We start from the raw sequence: 16,482 nt of genomic DNA on the forward strand, positions 1-16,482 counted from the left end.
AAATCATGCCATTTGCAACAACATGGATGGATCTAGAGGACGTTAAGTGAAATAAGCCCGACACAAAAAGACAAATACTGCATGGTCTGATCAATACGTATCATCTAAAACAGTCAAATGCACAGGAGTGGAGACTTGAACAGCAGCTGCCAGGGGCTCGGGGGAGGGGAAATGGGAAGGTGAAAGTGAAATAGCACAGACTTTCAGTTATACAGGTAAGTAAGTTCTGGAGAGCCACACAAGCCACAGTGCCCATAGCTAATAATACCGTATGGTATACTTGGAATTTGCTAAGATGTAGATTGTGTGTTGTGTCCTTACAGCCTCACAGAAAAGATAAATAAATAAAGGTGTTATTGGAGAGCGCAGAGGAGGGAAGGAACATCAATCATGAGCCACTGTACTGGGAATTAGGACTGCATTTGACACAGAAAATATACGTCAAACCCATTTCACTCATTTAGCAACGTGGCTCAACCAAGTTAAACAACTTTCCCAAGGTCGCTAAAATCTCCTAACCGAAGCACGAACCCCGATCTATCTGCACGCAAAGACTGGCATTTAATCCTAATTCTGTTCCCAAAAGTTATGACCCCTTCTCAGCACTGGTTTTCCAGTTTCTAAGAAGGACTCTGGATGACCACTGGAGGTAGGATACATGCTTGTTAAATAAATAAATGAGCTTTTACCAATCCTATCTAGTATTCAGAGAAGAGCCTGTTAATGCCTAACTTCACAGGCAATGCACAACAGATCTTTTAAGAGGAAATAGAATGTTTTATGTTGTTATTTTGTTAACTGAAGTATTCTTAATTTTACTCAGGTATTTATTTCACTTGTTTATTAATTACACAAAATCATTTGACTGTTTTGAACGATTGAATATGTGTAATTCTTTAAAATTCTTCGTTTTTTTACCCTTTATAAGATGGCAATTTGGAAATCTGGATCTAAGTTCAGACTGTTTCAATATTTACTTCCTGGCTATCGTAACTGAAAAAAACACTGTTACTCCAAAAGTAAAGGAGAGGATTACTGGCTACACTTACTATCCCAATCCACCAAATACAGAAAAGTTTATGAGTATGGCTATTACATTATCATCTTCCCTCACATATCTGGGCTTTCCTAATAAATTAGTTGGAAAATGTTGTATTTCATGTTTGCAACTGTGTGTAAAACCTACTGTGTTAACATAAGCAAAGGTAAGTCCTTTGATACTACAGAGCCTTAATATGATGTGGTGGAACGGCACTTTACCTGTATCTTCCTCTCCAAAATCCATAACCCCAATCTAATCATGAAAAAATATATATCAGACAAATCCCAATTGAAGGTCTCAAAACTCTCAAGGTCATCAAAACCAAAGAAAGTCTAAGACATCATCACGGCCAAAAAACTCCTAAGGAGACGTGAGAACTAAATGCAGTGTGGTGTTTTGGATGGCTACCTGGAGAAGACAGAAGAACATCAAGGAAAACCAGGGATATATGAAAAAAGTGTGGCCTTTAATTAATAATAACGCATCCATACTGAATCATTAATTGTCGCCAATGTACCATACTAACCTAAGATGTTACTGAAAGGGGAAACTCTATGCAGGATATATAGAAACCTTCTGTACCAACTTGGCAATGTTTCTGTCAATCTAAAGTTGTTCTGAAATTTAAAAAATATATATTTAATATACCTCATCATTTCAAAGATTTTTGAAATTTATTCCCAAGGTTACTTTATCCAGTGTGCAAATATGAAAAGATTTCAGAGTGGGGATATGCCTATCATTTTCTGAAATAAAAACCATGAAAAAACAGACACAATTAAGAAAAAAGAAAAAAGGGAAACCTCTTTCCAAACACTCTCTCCGTAGTGTGAATTTCACCTCCCCAAAACACCACGTATGTTCTGATGTTTGGATGTTAAAGGAGTACCTGTCTTGAAGTTTCGATGATGTCTATGGTTTATGATGAACCCCTGTTATTTTCTTGCTGTTCATCTGTGCTTGCTTCATTGCTGAGGTCTTTGTGCTGAGGGCTGGTTTGGTTGAAGTCGGAGAATTTACAAATCCACTTTACCAGACGAAGGTCAAGTGACGTACATGCAAGTAAAAGTCCACCCAATGCCTGAGATGCTCTCATCCGCCGCCCCCCCTCGCTGGGGAGCCCACTCTCCCAGAGGATGGCTCAGTCCTCACCCCTAGACACAAGTCAGCCAGATGTGTAACCAAGTGAGGGCATCCGTGACCAAGAAAACTAGTACAAATACACTTAGAAAAAAAATAATATGGAAAATCAGTTCTCATATTTCCTTTTTGCATCCAATAGATATTCCTGGGAAGTTCATTCTAGGAATCGGTCTCCACAGCCCTCACCTGCGCTGTCTGCGATGGTGACTCATACAAATCAAACACTTCCTTCTTAGACCAGGCTTGGCATGATCACCGAACTCTTCCCATCAGCCCTCCTCCCACTATGCCTTAAGCACATTTGGACATCCGGATAATTGAAAACATAACTGTACGCAGGGGGGGTGTGTGTGTATGTGTGTTTGCATGTATGTGAACAGGTGTACGTGATGTGATTGGATGTGTTTGGGCACACAGGCATATGGACGCTTCTGTGTGCATATGCACTGTGGATGTGTGTGTGTCTGTGGCTGCAAAGCGGGACATGAGAGCCTTCCCACACATGCTCTACCTACACCAGCTGAAGGGGTTTGAGCAGAGGCGTGGCATGACTAGATTCAGGTGTTGCAAGGATCCTCGAGGCTATTCTGTGCAGAATGGGCTCTTGGAGGGAAGGAGACACGGCAAACTGCCAGCTGGAGACTCCCGTCATGGCCCCGTAAGTGGTGACCATGGCTTGGATCAGTGGGGCTGAGCAGAATGTGAGACTTTTGAGCCAGGGTTGTAGGCTTAAGTCCTAACTATTTACTAGCTGGAAGACTCTGGTGGTGGCATTGAAATTCAGTTTTCCTGTCTGCTTGATCTCCTTTAGGGCAGGGCTATGAGGATAAAATGAGAGATCCATACCCAAAAGCATTCCCTGAATCCCTCCCCCCACCATCTCTGTAACGAAACACATTGCTTAGGGCAGGATTTTTCCAACAGTGAGTCAAATCAGTGGGTCACGATATTAGTGCAGTGGGTCTCATTCAGCATGTAAACAAAAATAAAACAGAATAAAAGAGAAAGGAAAGGATTACAATATGTGGAAAACAGTGGTATAGACTCAAGGATGTGGTTTGGAGTCAGGTAGCCCTACACTCCGTGGCCCAGACTGTCACCTTCTACAAGTTCACTTATGTCTCTGACCTAGGATCCTTAGGTGAAAAGTTGTTACGGTTAAAAAAAAAAATTCCTACCTCATGGGATTTTATAATTAAATAAACTAATGCATATCGTGTGCCTGACAATTGGGGCACCTGGGTGGCTCAGTTGGTGGAGCATCCAACTCTTGATTTCAATCAAGTCACGATCCCAGTGTCATGGGATCAAGCTTCGTGTCAGCTCTGTGCTGAGTGTGGAACCTGCCTGGGATTCTCTTTCCCTCTGCGCCCCACACCCTCCACTCACATGCACACCTTCTAAATAAATAAATAAATAAAATGCCTGGCAATATATTTGGAATGCAGTAAGCACTCAATAAATAGCTATACATGATTACTAGTAATTATAGTTTATTTATTCATTTTGCAGGTGGAGAGAGAGAATCCCAAAAAGTTAGTGCAGAGCCCCATGTGGGGCTTGAACTCACCAACCCGTGAGATCATGACCTGAGCAGAAACCAAGTCGGATGCTTAACAGACTGAGCCATCCAGGCATCTCGCTTTTTTTTTTTCTGAGTTTATTTATTTATAATTATAGGATAATGCATAAAAACACTTTGTAAGTTATAATTTATTAAGTTAGCATTTATATTGTTCAGTGATTTGAATACACATGGGCACGATTTAGAAATATTTACATGATTTCAATTATTGGTTTTTATCCAGTTCCCTCAGTTACCCTATCCCTAAAGAATATCAACATTCTTAGGGGCCTGGGTGGCTTGGTCAGTTAAGCATCCAGTTCTTGATTTTGGCTCAGATGATGATCTCATGGTCTTAATATCAAGCCCTACCATGGGCTCCATGCTGAGGTGGAGATTCTCATTCTCTTTTTCTCTGCCCCTCCCATACCCCCTTTCTCTAATAATAATAATAACAACAATAATAATAAAATAGAAACATTTCTCACAGCATTGGACACATTTTTAATCTGTGTCTACTTACATTTTGTATCTGTCTTGCCATCTTTACAACACTTGCAACTAAGAATAACAAGTAGAAACCAAAGGAAAGACTTTGAAGGAACATGCCACAATAGACAACTATCAAAAGGATCCTAATTCCCCCATACCCCTCACCTATGACACCACCAGACTCCGCTGCATCTCACAGCACCAGGTTCCCTCAAGGACAGTCAAGCTCTCCAAGTCCGTGACTCGCCAGGCGCAAGGTTTACACATGCCTCCGGGATTGCCTCACGTGATGGTGACCTGAGTGTGAAACGGTCTTCCTCCCTCAATGACTAGTTCTCAGTTGGCAGGGGGATTCGTCTTTACCGTTTCAGTTAATACTCAAAATTCATCTTTCTCTTCTGTTAAATCACTCGTAGAATTCTACCGTCTCCATGGGAATTTTAACATCTACCCTTTCATCAGGCTGGACACTCCACTGTTCCCTACAGAGCTCTCAAAAACGCTTGGGTGTGTGTGTGTGTGTGTGTGTGTGTGTCTGTCTTCATTTGTTCAGTGATTGAGTTGCAGATGCAGGAGGCAAGCTCAAGGACTTCTGTGTCTAGCCCATTAATGCAATTCACGTTTTCCATTCCAGGAGTTAGCGTTGATGTTTCTTCCCCTAAATGCTTTGTCAGTCTCTACCGTCCACTGCTTCTTTATAAACAAACAACTAAATAAAGTCGAAAAACAGCCCTTGACTTACTTAAGGTCACCATGTAGCGCTAAAATGCTTCAACGGTGAGCGCAGTTTGGATTCTTTGTAGATGATTAATCAATTTATTATTTCTGTTTATACTTTTCTCAAAGCTCAAGATGGAGGAGCCTTGCCTTGATTACAGCAATTAGTAAATGAAAATGTGTTTGCATTTCCACCTTTATGTTTACATGGCAAAGCCCAGCTTTTCTCACAGGGGAGCCCTGCGGTAACAGCTCTAATCAAGGCCAATACCTCAAACACACTGTCAACACGTCTCAAAAATAGTAGCACAGGTAATTCACTTTTTTCCTGCTTTGGGCGAAATTAAGTTTCATCTCCCATACCACCATGGATATTTCCCTGAGAAAAACCAGCTTATAAAAAAAGACTTACTGTAACAGAGCGATCAATAGGAAGCCAGGCTCCTTTACTTTATATAGACGAGAAGAATCTTTTAAACTTCACGTTCCCCGTCCCGTGTAATATATAAATGACCCATTAGTATCACTACGTACCATTGTCACAAACAGGCACAAGGGTATGCCTCTTCAGGGGAAAAGAACATATTTACCAAGAGAAAGGAGAAAACAATGACTTTTAAGACCTCAGACTCACATTAAGTTCTCACTGATTTATTCTTTCCTTCCTTTAGGAGGTAATTCCCTGTGAATTCCACGAGCTTTCCATTGTTTCTCTACAATTAAACTCTACCTAACTATGCGGTGATCGCTTTCTATTTCTGTCAGGGAGACTAATCCATAGAGCTGTACCTGACATTTTCACAGGGGAGCAGAAAATGTAGCTTCTCGTCTTCTTTTTTTTTTTTAATTTTTTTTTCAACGTTTATTTATTTTTGGGACAGAGAGAGACAGAGCATGAACGGGGGAGGGGCAGAGAGAGAGGGAGACACAGAATCGGAAACAGGCTCCAGGCTCTGAGCCATCAGCCCAGAGCCCGACGCGGGGCTCGAACTCACGGACCGCGAGATGGTGACCTGGCTGAAGTCGGACGCTTAACTGACTGCGCCACCCAGGCGCCCCTAGCTTCTCCTCTTCTAAGAAAAAAACTAAAATATAGATAATTAAGGAATGAATGGATGGATGAATGAATGAATACAAAATTGAAACATAAACAGTCTTTTCTTCCCTGGCTCAAATGAAATATTCCATTTGGGTTTTCCTGTGGGAGAGCACCACAGTTCTTGGAGGTCAGATGGCTGTGGAAACAGAAGGTGCTGGCACTTCCCACAGGTCCAGTCCTACATCTTTACCCTTCACTGCATGGAATCAATTACTGTTCCATCCTAAAATGATAAAATTCTCAAGATACACTGTACGGAACACTCTTTCCCAAGGACAGACCTATGTGTAGGTTTTGTGTTAATGTCTCAATTTGAGTTTTCCATTCGTTCATTTAACTAAATACCATCCAGTGTCCATCTCAGCTCTCCCCTTTTTTAGTTGTTTTTTTTTTTAATATTTATTTTTGAAAGAGAGACAGAGCACGACCGGGGAAGGGGCAGAGAGAAAGGGAGACACAGAATCCGAAGCAAGGTCCAGGCTCTGAGCTGTCAGCACAGAGCCCGCCTTGGGGCTCGAACCCACAGCCTGTGAGATCATGCTCTGAGCCAACCGACAGCCACCCAGGCGCCCCTCAGCTCTCCCATTTGAATGCATCGGCACAAAGGCTTGTGTGTGCAAACACACGCACATTCACTCACTCTCCTCTTTAATTTATTCCGTTGGCTTCTTTGTGGCTGGTTTATTTGCACTAGGGAAGTCACCATATAGCTGCCCCTTAAATTATCCTAATGTTCAAATGTGCACAACACATACTGGGGAGAGGGATGATGGAAGCAATTCAGCCTGAGACTGAGTTTGAAAATAATGGTAAGCCCGATCCAGTAAGACGTACTTGAAGTTTATTAGTGACCCTAACACACAATGGAAGTAGGGAGTGTGAAGACTGATCCCTAAAATGTACTGAACAGAAACATCCATCAGATGAAGAGAAGATGAGAATTTTCTATATCTTTTCCTAAATATAATTATTTTCACAGAAGGTCGTTCGTGGTGCCCTCACTTGGTTATCGGTCAGGCTGACCTGTCTAGCAGGGAGGAGGGGCACATCCGGCAGGAAGTGCAGGGTTCTACAACAGGTGGTGGTGGATGGGGGGCCCTTCAGGCACTGGGTTCGCCCATAACCTATGTTGATTCAGTGTCTGCTTGGGTGTCCTTGCACACCAAGGTCACATGATCTTAGAACCTGTGCACTCACTCTTCCCTCTGGAACGGTCTTTCCCAGGTGCCGGCCCGTCCCGCACTCAGGTCTCCGGGACTCAACACAAACACAGCATCACCTCAAGGCTTCTCCCCCAAACATCTCCACTTTCCAGACTCAGGCACCTGCTTCTCTGCCAACACTCGTGGGCATCTGACACACCCTGTCTATCAGATACCTCTGTCTGCTTCTTCCTCCTTACAAACAGGGTTAAGATACTGTCTTCTCTTGTTCCCTCAACTGTATCCACTATGCCCAGCTCATCGTGGTTCTCAATGCTTTTTTTGGCAGGAATGAATTAAATTGCAGTTTATACACTGCCTACTGGCACAAATCAACACTAAAATTTAATTTCTTATCTCTTCCCTGCTTAGTAAAACACTTTTTTACCTTGTTCTTCCTCTATAGTTCACCCATTTATTAGCATATATTTTAAGGTAACATTTTAAGGTACAATTTTCAGCATATATTTTAAGGTACAATGTCTTCTGTGCCTCATACATTAAAATATTTAGCGTATGCCTGCTGTCACATCCTAAGGTGAACGCTCTGGACTTCTCGGTCCCGTTCCCTCTATGGAGCCACAAGCACAGTGCAAGGCAACAATTTGCTTTCCGGGGCCTTCTTACTTTTTCCAGAGGCTTCCTGGCAAAACCCCCTTTCACTCTGCAATCTGCTTTTGCTTCCCTGCCACTCACACCCAAACGCCGAGAGCAATGTGCCTTCACTTGGAGAGAACAGAAGTTCTCCTGATTGGCCAAGAAACACACAGAATTAAATCTCCCACATTAGAAATGCCATGGACACTGCAGTAAGAAACAAGAACTGACAATTTCCCACTCTGCTCATTCATTCACTCATTCATTCATTCGTTCAAATGTGTCCACCTTGGAAAGCTCTGGGGCTGTCAAAGGGAACGATAATATGTAGTTCCTGTCATCAGGAAGCCCACAGCCTTGTCTCCAAAGGGGACCAAGTATTTATCAAAAGGATGTCAGAAAACTCTTTGAAATGCCCAATTAACCCTAACAGTGGGTACTTCGATCCTACCCTCCAACCTTGCTGGTTTTAAGGTAAATACTTTTGCCATTTGATTACTAACAGGGACCATCCGGAAGTTCCTCTAGTGACATGGTGTAGACTGTTTTTTTCCCCCTTTCTAGAAGAAAAGCTCCAGCTTCCGACTTGAGAGAGAGCAGCAAGTTGGTAACCAAGAACACTGAAAGAACCCAGTGGGCAAACACAAAGCCAGTCCACAACAGAGCCAGAAACGCGGGAGGGGGACACTAGGAGTGGCCATTAGTTGACCAGGTCGCAAATCCCAAATCTTGAGATATAGGATGAGAAACAGGAAACACAAAGGGAAGATGAAAGAGCCAGGGTTTGGAGGAGGGAAGTGGTGATGTAATAAGTGTACCTTAGGGGACGAAGTGGACATTAATCATGATGAGCACCAAGTAACACATAGAATTGTGGAATCACTATACTGTACACATGAAACGAATATAACACCATGTGTTCATGGTACAGGAATTAAAATTAAAAAATAATTAAAAATCAGTATGCATTAAGGCTTGGGACAAACCTGCTGATGTTAAATACTAGCACTGACCGCTACCGGAACCAACCTAGCCTATCTTAAACCAGGTGGTTAGTTACCCACACACATTTTGAAAGATACCAGAATCCAAGAGATACAGTAGAGGCATAAATTAACTCAGAACACCAAGTAAACTGATAAATAAGCTTGTAAATATGCTGGTAAAATTTTAGAAGACACTCATCCTTTTTCCTGGATGGCTTAAAGTGTTCAAAAATATTTAGGCGTTAATACTTCATTTTGGAGTGGAAATAGTGGCTTTGGATGATGCACTGGACCAGTCGGAACTAATAGATATGTCATCAGAGCGTCCCATCCAAAAAACAGTGAAATACACATTATTTTCAAATGCCTGTGGAACATTCTCCAGAACAGATTACATGTTAGGCCACAAAACAGTCTCAGTAAATCCAAAAAGATTGAAATCATATCATGCATGTTGTCTGACCACAACAGAATACAACTAGAAATAAATCATAACAAAGATCTGGAAAGAACACAAATACAAGGGAGCTAGATAACATGCTACTAAACAATAAATGGGTCGATCAAGAAATACATGGAGACAAATGAAAACACAAAGCTCAAAAATCTTCGGGATGCAGAAAACCTAAGAGGAAAGATTATAGCAACAATTGTTTCTAAGAGGAAACAATTACAGCAATTGAGGTCTACCTCAATAAGCAAGAAAAACCTCTAATAAGTAACCTAACCTTACACCTAAAGGAGCTACAAGAACAACAACAAAGCCCAAGGCCAGTAGGAGAAAGAAAATAATAAAGATTAGAGCAGAAATAAACAGAGACTTAAAAAACTCCCACAGAACAGACCAATGAAACAAGAGCTGCTTCTTTGAAAAGATCCAAGAAAATTGATAAATCTTTAGTCAGATTCGCCTCTCCCCCCCTCCTCCCCCAAGAAAAAAAGAAGAGAGAAAAAGGACTCAAATAAGCAAGACCAGAAATAGAGAAAATAACCACAGAAATACAGAGGATTACAGGAGAACGTTATGAAAACATATATGCCAACAAATCGGACAACCTGGAAGAAATGGATAAATCCCTAGAAACATAGAATGTTCCAAAAATGAATCAGGAAGAAATAGAAAATTTCAACAGACCAATTACTAGCAGTAAAATTAAATCAGCAATCAAAACACTCCCGACAAACCAAATCTAGGACCAGATGGCTTTAGTGGTGACGTTTACTGAACATTTAACAGAGAACTAATACCTATTCTCAAACTATTCTAGAAAACACAGGAGAAAGCAAAGCTTCCAAATTCATTCCATGAGGCCAGATTTAATAAAGAAATTCCTGTGTTAGAAAATAGGTACTAAATTACACATCCGTGGCAGCTTTACATTTGCCCCAAGCGCCCGGACAATTCAAGATTTAGGCGACGTATTTTCAGGGTTTTGACCCAATGGCACATCCTCAACAAATGGCATCTTTCTGCTTCTACGCTCATTTGGTTTTCCTGATATATTCTCTTGTAGCACTAGTTTTCTTCACTATTCCTGTTACAATTTATGGCCATTTTTTAAATTTAGAATATCCCTAACAGAATATTCTTTATTCTTCAGGAAAAAATGAAGTAAAATTCTGGAGAGCAGAGCTTACACTATCTCCAGCAAATCCATCTGGTGTCTGGCTACACGGACACGACACGCCTGTCTACAGATGCAACGCCTGCCACTTGTTCACTATTGCATCGTTTCTCTGGACTCTCTGTGACTACTCTTCCTGAACCTCAGTGGCTTTCAAAGATCACCACTGCCTTCCTACCTCCCGGGCACCTTCCCTTCCAATCTTCAACCGCATCCCTGACATACTTCATCTTCTTTCAATGACACCTGTTGGCCACGTACCTCCACATGACCACGTGGCACCCCACCCTCCCAGGAACCTTTCCCTCATCTACAACACACAGAGCCTATTTAATAATAGAGCTGACTTCCATCATAATCCCTTTACTGTTATCCCTCAGGGCTGTTTGGATGACATTTATGTCTCATTCTGTTCAAAGAATCGAGTAACGTTGAGGGGACAACAGCGAGCTGAGTAATAGAAGATCGGAGTTCTTATCGCAAGCCCATCCTCGTTAGATGTGGGATCTTGAGAGGTTCACTCATTGTCTCTGAGCTTCAGCCTTATCTGTAGCATCTGAATACCACTGCCGGTTCATAGGAAGCTGTGGGGGAAATATGAGCTGAAAGACGTTTGCAAAAGCCTTACGCACCACTTTAAAGCACTATTTCGTTATGGAAGAACATTATTGCAGCAGCATTGAGGGAAGGAAGAGCGACATGAGAAAGCATAAGCTTTGTTCTGCCGAGGGTACGATAGTTTCTTTCCAAATGCAGGATCTGTTTAAGCAAGGGAACATGATTAAGAGTCTACAGAGTGAAAAGTATGTAGTTTCAGGTTCACCTCACAGAGAAGTAACTTCTGTCTTGCTCTTGTCACCTATGTTTCTCCAGGTGTCATAAAGTAAGAGTGATGGTAACAATTTTAAACTGCATTTCTCTGATTCTTATCTCTGTCCACAGCTGCTAAGTGCCCAGCACTCTTCCAAGTTACAGGATCATATTTGAGAGGAGGTCCTAGGGGGTATTTTCTGTATTTTCACAGATGCTCTCCTCTATCATGCCCTGTTTCTCAGTATTGTTTTTGTCTTGCTCTCCCCGGAGAATTTAGCCTGGTCTCCCCAGAGAACCCAGCATCTCTGGCCACAAACCTGTCAGCGTTTTCACCCCATCACTGGAATTTCCCCAAAGAATATCAATCTTCCTACTGTGTCTGATATCCGTGAGTGGACTCTAAGCTTTCTGGGTCTGATCTCACTGTGGTGCTACAGATTCCGGGTTGTGCCAGCACCACTGTGCCCCACTGTGATATTGCCATGATAACTGCCACCGCTAAGTACCCATACTATGGGATGAGCTTCCCACAAAGTGGAGTCTAAGGAACTTCACAGTTTCTCTGGCAATGCCTTTGAGTTTATCAGGGCTGGGGTGGCGGTTGGGGGGGGGGGTGGGATCAAGAACATTTAACAGATAAGCCTGCAAAAGTATTTCAGATTTCTTATTGAATAACCACATCTGCCTCTCCCTTCTACCAATAGGCTCCTTTTCTGTGAGCTGACCTAGACCCTGAAATGGATTGGCAGCCATGACTTTCCATTTGGGTGGCTGACATCAGTCTCCTTCTTGCTAGTATTTTTCTTCTTTGCAATCACCTGGGGAGTCGAAAAATCTACTGATGCCTGGATACTACCTTAGAAGCAGATCTCTGGGTGTAGAAGCTGGTAGCGGGAGAAGAGCTCCAACAGATTTCAAAAGAAAAGGAAGATACAGTGTGTGTCTGTGAGAAGTTTATAGTTGAGTGTGCCTACACACACACACACACACCTGTGTGCACACACAACGATCAATGATACACCAAAGGCTATCACGAAGTGTGTTGAGGGTATAAAGGAGGGAGTAATGAATCCTAGCAGGCCTGGGGAATGCTTCTCAGATGCAGACAGTGAACTTGGTCTTGACAGTTAAGCATGCTATTGCCAGGCAAAGGGAACCATAGGTGTATCAACACAGAGATATGAATGAGCTTGGCCTACGTGGAGACAAAGTAAAATTTTGAGGATGTTTTTCTTCTTTTCCTCTATTTGCATCATCCACTGCCAATGTGGTCAAGAAATTTCTTGCATTTGAAGTTCCTTGAGGAAAGAAGATCTGTCTTTTTTTTTTTTTCTTTTTTTTTTTTTAACATTTATTTATTTTTGGGACAGAGAGAGACAGAGCATGATCGGGGAGGGGCAGAGAGAGAGGGAGACACAGAATCGGAAACAGGCTCCAGGCTCTGAGCCATCAGCCCAGAGCCCGACGCGGGGCTCGAACTCCCGGACCGCGAGATCGTGACCTGGCTGAAGTCGGACGCTTAACCGACTGCGCCACCCAGGCGCCCCAAGAAGATCTGTCTTTGATTTATCTTTCCCTTCCTTCCAGGCTGTCTCTCAGCACCAGTGAAGGGACCGGGCAGGCCCAGACTGAATCTACACCACTGATGACAGATGAAACTTACTAAATACATCAGCTCACTCACCTTTAGAAGTAATTCCTTTTCTCCAAGCTCTGGAGCAACAGGTTAACCTGTTAACCAGGTTCTATGCAGCCCGCTGATTCTCCTTTCAACTAGGGCATCTCAACAAGCATTCCCATGCACCATGTAAGCAGTTAGCCCCTTCCTGGTCTTCATGGTATCCATGAATGCTACATGGCCCCAGCACCTGCCTGATGAATACATAAATGGAAACAGGAAAAGTAGAAACGCTCAGTTATTGAAGGGTACAAATCTTAAATTCCAGTCAATATCCAAACCAAGATGGGAGACAAACAGCACAAACATTATGAAAATTATCATTACGTTCACTCATTTGTTCAACAAGTATTTATGGAATTGCTAGGATGTGTTGGGCACTAAGAGAGAAGAGTGAGCAAATCATTTCAACTACCCTGCCTTCAAGAAGTGTATGTTCTTCAGAGCCAAGGAAGAAGAAAACCAAAGGGAGATGTGTGGTGCCAGTGAGGACAAGTGTAGTGGGGACAAGAGCATCGGGGAAGGTGGGAAGGGCAGGAGTGAGGAAAGTTTTTCTACTCTCAATCAGTGGTCAAGGAAGGCCATGCTGAAGGGTGAACAACTGACCAGGGAGCTATATGGGGGAGGGGACGAAGGAGGGTGTTATGTGAACACCGGGGACCACAAAAACACAGGTCAAGAGGCCCCAAGACAAGGGCACGCTTGGGGTGTTCAAGAACAGCAAGGAGGCCACTGTGGCTGGAACCACATGAGCTGGAGGGAGAGTCAAAGGCAATGAAGTCCCACCAGTGATGGGACCACGTTATTAAGGACCTTATAAGCCACTGTTGGGCCTTTTCCTTTTACTCTGAGAAATGGGGGGAAGTCACATGCTTGTGTTCATATTCGCTAGGATCACACTACACACAAGGGCATTACATGTGTTACGCAGAGGAAGTACTCGGTCGGTCAGATGTTGCTTGGGAGTCAAAGTGGAAGAGGAGTTCTGAGACGGGAGTGTCAGATGTAGTACTAGGGAGATCAGGGGTGGTCTTGTCAAGAGAGCTGCCTCAGTGGAACAGTGGGGTCAGCGATGCCCATAGTCAGCTCACAGGAGAAGGGGATTTACAGGGTCCAATAAAGAGATGCAGAGAAGATTCCTATATAGCCACAGAGAAATGGGGTGATACCTGGAGGAGATAGGATTTTTTTAAGATGGGAGAACATGCAGGAATTTATATGTTGCTCTCACTCATCAATTCCGATGTGTAAGGTATACACACGCACACACATGCACACACCCCTCCCTCCCAACATTACCACCTTGGACAAAGCCACGCAGAGAATATTCTTATCCCAATAGGCCATGCTTTCTGAGTGGCATCATCATATATTTTGTACCAGTTCAAGGGCTGCTTTATATTACCATACATGCTTCCTCCCACACAGCATTCTTCACCCTAGTAGTCATATAACTACTTCTAGTAATGTGTCAGTGCCCACCTTTCTTAGAGCAGAGACCATGACAGCTGTGTTAACCCCTGTCCCTGATATCTAACACAGCGACCATTTTATAGCACATTCTTTCTTAAACGTATCAACTTGGAGCTTGAGAGTGGCATCAGGGCTGCAAAGGCCAATAAATCTTCAGGATACACTAGCCTAAAAGAAAGAATCTCCAAGATTTGAAGAAGTAACTCCAGAGTGCTAAGAAGTCATGACAATACAGTGGAAAACTTATCCAAACTTAAATCTCAGGACTTCTGAGCTTTGAACATTCTGTCAAGACAGACAGCTGCTCTTTATCTAGATGCCATCTATCTAATTCTGTGTACCCCAATGGCAATCTCCGTGGTCTTGGCAAAAAGCAGGCAACACTGTGAAGAGGTCATCACAGGCAATTCCTTATTCAGACATAACAAACGGCTTCCTCATCCCCCTATGTGTTGAACCCAAAGCAAGGAGTTAGGTTAGCAATGAGCTGAGAAATTGAGCACAAAGCAGAGAAGAGTATTTTGGTAGACAGTCCTTTTGATGCATCTCAAATATTTACACATTCAGTCTGAAGGGAAAAATATCTGACTGTAGAGTTCAACAATGTTTTTCTTTCAGACAAAAACTAAGCGTGGGCATGATAAACAAGATGAAATCTTTGGGGCACAGTCTTAATAGGATTCTCCTGAGGGGGAAATAAAGCTGAACCGCTCAATGACAAAGACATGAGCAGGAATTCTGCAATTTTTTTGTAGCTCCAGAAGGGAAGAGCACAGTCTTGGGAAAGAGAGAAATAGTACCACCTATGGAGAGGCAGGAGGATTTGGGGAAGATAGTTGGTCAGTGAGGTCCCTGGAAAATAAAGCTCCAGAAAAATCTAAATGCTAATATTTTATCAGGAGGTGCAATCCCAGAGCAGCAAATGCATGGGAGAATGATAGGGAGGCAGGAAAGAATGGAAAGGAGATGCATGTGCATTAATTGAATAGTTTCATGAAGATTAAGAGAAAAAAACAAAACAAAACAAAAACTGGCTAGTGTTGAGTCCCACAGTGCATCTTTGGATGTCCTTTCATGAAATAGCATGTTGCCAGATTGTCCATTGAAGGGAGAAATGGGGAGAAAATGTATCTGCCAGCTCTCTCCTATCTCTAATCCCCTACTGGTCAAGATGTGTCCCTATTTGTTTTAAATTCTTCCGTGACATGTCCAGTCAGGTGCAGCCACAAGAGGAGACAGAGGAGAAGCTCAGAAAAACAAAGTTTATTACACTCATAGGTCCTAGAGATGGGAGGCACAGTACAGCACTCAGGGCCACATGGGGTAGCACCAGGATGTCAGGAGGCAAAAGACAGGAGCAAGGGGAACCAGGCCATAATCTTATTGGGGTTTCCATGGAAAAGGCAAGGCAGGGCAGGGTAAGGAGTTTAGGAATGTCTCGCTTGAATAATTTTGGCAGGCTTTCAGCTCTAGAGGTAGACCCGAATTGCCTGGTGCCTGGCTGCTGTTGGATGATTAAGGCAGGGTAATATTGCTTCCTGGGATGCACGGGCCAGAGAGAGAAGGAATGGCTCTACATTGGTTACTTTCCCAAAGGTATGTTCCCAACTGAGTCCTTGTTATTTCTAGGGATTGGCTATCCCAGGGAGGGGCAGTCTATCTCCAGCCAGAAAGGGTTTTTACAACGCCAAGACACGGTAATATACAGAAAATCCAGTGTATCTACAATACACAATTAAAGTTAAATCTTCCTCACTTGCATCGTGTGTCACCTGCTAACTGCAGCTGCCCCAGGGAAGGCAGATAGTACACCCTCCACTGTGGTGCTTCCTCAAGGGAATGGTCACAGAACCAGAGATTCCAGCCAGAAAAGCAACTCCCGTCTTTGCCTGTTCTTCCAACAGAACGAGAAAACCAAACTTGTCAGCCGTTTGTCATGGTCTACTCTTCCCCATGAAGGAAATTTCTCCTTTGACAACCAACAGTTATAGCCAGGAAGAGCCTATGTTAACCTGGAAGAGAAACAGGAAACACAAATCCAAGAGTCGGCC

The sequence above is a fragment of the Prionailurus bengalensis genome, chromosome B1, assembly GCF_016509475.1.
Source record: "Prionailurus bengalensis isolate Pbe53 chromosome B1, Fcat_Pben_1.1_paternal_pri, whole genome shotgun sequence".
In the NCBI taxonomy this organism is placed as follows: domain Eukaryota; kingdom Metazoa; phylum Chordata; class Mammalia; order Carnivora; family Felidae; genus Prionailurus; species Prionailurus bengalensis.